This window comes from Ceratotherium simum, chromosome 34 (genome assembly GCF_057802395.1).
Source record: "Ceratotherium simum simum isolate JZ-2026a chromosome 34, ASM5780239v1, whole genome shotgun sequence".
Lineage (NCBI taxonomy): Eukaryota > Metazoa > Chordata > Mammalia > Perissodactyla > Rhinocerotidae > Ceratotherium > Ceratotherium simum.
The window spans coordinates 14,104,515-14,109,104 of NC_141933.1; the positions used below are offsets into that span (position 1 = coordinate 14,104,515).

Here is a 4,590-nt window from a genome sequence, read left to right on the forward strand (position 1 = left end):
TGTGTGTGTGTGTGTGTGTGTGTGTGCGAGAGAGAGACAGAAAGAACCCCAGGCTGCTGAAGTGGAGCATGTGAACCCAACCACTATGTAACCAGGCTGGCCCCAATATTCCATTATTATACATATTCTTTATGTTATTTATACATATTTATGCATATACTTGTTATTTATATTATTTATACATATGTGATATGATTTCTTTATCCATTCATCTGTTGATGGACGCTTAGATTGTTTCAATATCCTGGATATTATAAATAATACTTCAATGAACATTGGAGTGCAGGTCTCTTTTTGGGACAGTGATATCATTTCCATTGGATATACACACAGAGATGGAATTGCTGGATCATATGGTAGGTCTGTTTTTAATTTTTGAGGACACTGCATACTGTTTTCCACAGTAACTGTACCAACTTACGTTCTCACAGCAGTGCACGTGGTTCCCTTTCCTCCACATTCTGGCCAGCAGCTGTTACCTCTTGTCTTCTTGATGATAGACATTCTCACAGGTGTGAGTTGATATCTTACTGCGGTTTTGATTTGCAATTCCCTGATGAGTAGCGATGTTGAGCACATTTTCATATACTGGTTGGTATTTTGGATGTCTTCTTTGGAAAAAAATATCTATTTAGGTTGTATGACAAAATTTTAATTGCATTATTTATTTTCTTGATACTGTGTTGTATGAGTTCCTTATATATTTTGGATATGAACCCCTTATCAGATATGTGATTTTTGAATGTTTTCTCCCATTCTGTAGATTACCTTTTCATTTTCCTTGTCATTTCTTTTTCTGTGCAGAAGATTTGTAGTTTGGTATACTCTTTCTTGTTTATTTTCGATTTCTTTGCTTGTGCTTTAGTGTAATATCCAAAAAATCTTTGCCAATCCATGTCCAGAAGTTTTTTCCCCATGTTTTCTTGTCAGACTTTTATGGTTACAGGTATTCCATTTAAGTCTTTAATTCATTTTGAGCTTATTTTTGTGAGGTGTGTAAGATCAGGGTCTTGTTTCATTGTTTTGCATGTGAGTGTCTAGTATTCCCAACACCATTTATTGAAATGACTGTGTTTTTTTTGCGTTGACTATTTTAGGCCCTCTTGTCAAATGTTAGTTGACCGTATATGCATGGCTTTATTTCCACGCTCTTGATTCTGTTCCATTGGTCTATGTGTCTGTTTCTATGCCAGTATCATTTTGTTTTGATTACTATAGCTGTGTAATATAGTTTTAAATCAGGCGGTGTAACGCTTCTTTGCCAGCTTTATTCTTCTTTCTCAGGATTGCTTTGTCTTCAGGGTCTTTTGTGGTTCCATACAAATTTTAGGATTGTTTTATTTCTGTGAGAAATGCCACTGCAATCTTGATAGAGATTACGTTGAATCCATCAGTGGCTTTGGTAGTATGGACATTTTAACAATATTATTTCTTCCAATCCATGAACATGAGATACCTTCCCATTTACCTGTGTCTTTTTCAATTTCTTTTGTCAGTGTCTTATAGTGTTCAGTGTAGAGAACTTTCAGGTTCGTGGTTAAATTTATTCTTAAATATTTTATTGTTTTTGATACTATTGTAAATGGGATTGTTTTCTTTATTTCTTTTTCAGACAATCTGTGTTAGTAGATAGAATGCTTATATTGTATCCCAAAACTTCACTAAATTCATTCATTAGATCTAACAGCTTTTTGGTGAAATTTTTAGAATTTTCTACATATAAAATCATGTCATCTGCAAATAGACACAATTTCAATACCTTTTTCCAATTCTGATGCCCTTTATTATTTTTCTTTGACTTGATTGCACTGACTAGGACCTATTACTATATTGAATAGGAATGGGGAGAGTTATTCCAGATCTTAGGAAAAAGCTTTCAACCATTCACCTTTGAGAATGATGTTAGATGTCAGCTTGTTATATATGGGCTTTATTATGCTGAGTTTAGTTCCTTCTATACTTAATTTATTGAGAGTTTTTATCATGAATGGATGTCGAATTTTGTCAAACGCTTTTTGTGCATCTATTGAGGATTATATGATTTTTATATTTCATTCTATTAATGTGACATATCACATTTGTTAATTTGTGTTTATTGAACCATCCTTGCATCCTAGGAATGAACTGTACTTGATCATGGTGTACGATCCTTTTTATATGCTGCTGAATTCTGTTTGTTAGTATTATGTTGATGATTTTTATATCTATATTCATCAGGGATATTGACCTGTAGTTTTGTCTTCTTTTAGTGTCCTTCTCCAGCTTTGGTATCAGTGCTGGCCTTATAAAATGAATTTGGAAGTGCTTCTTCCTCTTCATTTTTTGTAAGTGTGTGAGAAAGATTGGTGTTAATTCTTCTTTAAGTCTTTGCTAGAATTCACCATGAAGCCATCTGGTCCTGGGCTTTTCTTCGTTGGGAGGATTTGATTACTGATTTAATCTTCTTCTTTGTTATTGGTCTGTTCAGATTTTCTATTTCTTCCTGATTCAGTTTTTTTGGTAATGATATCTACGATTATATGATTCTACTAATTTACCTATTTATTCTAGTTTTTTTAGTTTGTTGGGGAAACCATATTACAAGAGGGGCCCTCTCATTGTGGCACTGTTCCAGCAGGAAAGGAGCAATGGGATCAAAGTGTAGCTGCTCCTCTACTCTTCTAATGAGGTCCTTCTCATTTTATATGATCCATGGGGGCGCTTCAGCCTCATCCTCATGGTCAGGGTTTTGACAATGATGTCTTATCTATGAATAGTTGCTAGTTGTTCTGGTGAGGGTGACAGAAGTCAGGAATGACCTATTTTGCCATCTAGATGGTGTCACTCAAAATGAAAACTCTGAAGTCTGAACTCTTAAATCACAGTACTTTGCTCTTTCCTAAGACACAAAATATCCTAATATTGAGACAACAGTTGGAGCTATTACTAGCTAGATTTGTACTAGCCTCCTTTTATTATAGTTGTCAGTAAATCTTTAAACATCATTTTTAATTTTCATGAGACCTCATGAAATAATTGAGATCCTGAAGCACCAAGCAGGTATTTTTGATATTCAAGATGAAAAACTGGAGTCTTTCCACTGGGACAGTGAAGTATTTCTCCTTCTCCAGTGCTGAGTGGAGGAATAAAATGGCCCATATGAGAATTGTAATGCTGTCATTTCACCTGAATCTTGTCTATTTTCTGATTTTAGGAGCACCAAGCCAAGTTTTTGGAGAGGAAATATTCATCATCTTGGGATTCTCAGATTTCCCCAGAATCATAGCAGCATTCTTTGTTGTATTCCTTTTATTTTTTTTTTAAAGATTTTATTTATTTATTTATTTTCTCCCCAAAGCCCCAATAGATAGTTGTATGTCATAGCTGCACATCTTTCTAGTTGATGTATGTGGGACGCGGCCTCATCATGGCCGGAGAAACGGTGCATTGGTGTGCGCCCGGGATCCGAACCCAGGCTGCCAGCAGCAGAGCGTGCGCACTTAACCGCTAAGCCACGGGGCCGGCCCTGTTGTATTCCTTTTAATCTGCGTTACAACTCTGACGTGGAACCTGTGCCTCATCGTCTTATAAATGGGTGGGTTCCCACCTCCACACACCCATGTACTTCTTCCTCAGTCATCTCTCCTTCATGGATGTCTGCTGTGTGACCTCCACAGTCCCAGGATGCTCTCCAACTTCTAGGATCAGCAAACTATCACCTTTGTGCATTGTGTTATTCAAGACTTTGTCTTTTCAACCATGGGGCTGAATGAGTCTTGTCTCCTGACAGCTATGGCTTATGACTGATATGCTGCCATTTGTAACCCACTTCTTATTCATCCATCATGTCACCCACTCTCTGTGTTCAGATGGTGCTGGGATCCTATATGGATGGACTCTCTGCTTCTACATCTCAGTTGTGTGCCATGCTACAGCTCTACTTCTGTGGGCCTAATGTAATCAACCTCTTCTTCTGTGACATGCCCCAACTGTTAGTCCTGTCCTGCACTGACACTTTCTTTGTACAACTCATGGCTGTTATATTAATGATGATCTTTGGGATAATAAATGTCTCAATTATCATGATATCCTATGGCTATATTGTCATCTCCATTATGAAGATCACTTCAGCTAAAGGCAGGTCCAAGGTTTTCAACACCAGGGCTTCTCACTTGACAGCAATGCCCTTCTTCTATTCCTCAAGTATCTTTGTCTATTTGAGTCCAGCTCTGGTGGTTGCTCCAGCTTTGACAGATTTGCATTGGTGCTCTACACTGTGGTGATTCCCATGTTGAATGCCTTGATTTACAATCTGAGGAATAAGGAAATCAAAGATGCCTTGAAGAGGTTGCAAAATAAGAGCAAGCGTTGCTGAGGTCACAGATTATGAGATTTCTGACCAATTTGTCCTGTCAGAATCACCTTAACCCGCAATAGTACGCACAGTAATGTACTATAACAAAGATCATACTTCCTTTGGATAAAGAATGCTTAATTTGACACAGACAATACGACAAAATAAACCAATAGCTGACTCAATGCTGCACAAACACAATATCTTTGAGTCCTGGAGTTTCATTGCTTTCATCTTACATGAGGAGTGGCCTTGTC

The 4,590-nt window shown here is 37.2% G+C and overlaps 1 pseudogene; it reads left to right on the forward strand.

Annotated features, from left to right (window-relative positions):
* Positions 1-2,691: 2,691 nt before the first annotated feature.
* On the forward strand, positions 2,692-4,354 carry LOC101407722 (olfactory receptor 5AN1-like; annotated as a pseudogene).
* Positions 4,355-4,590: the final 236 nt, after the last annotated feature.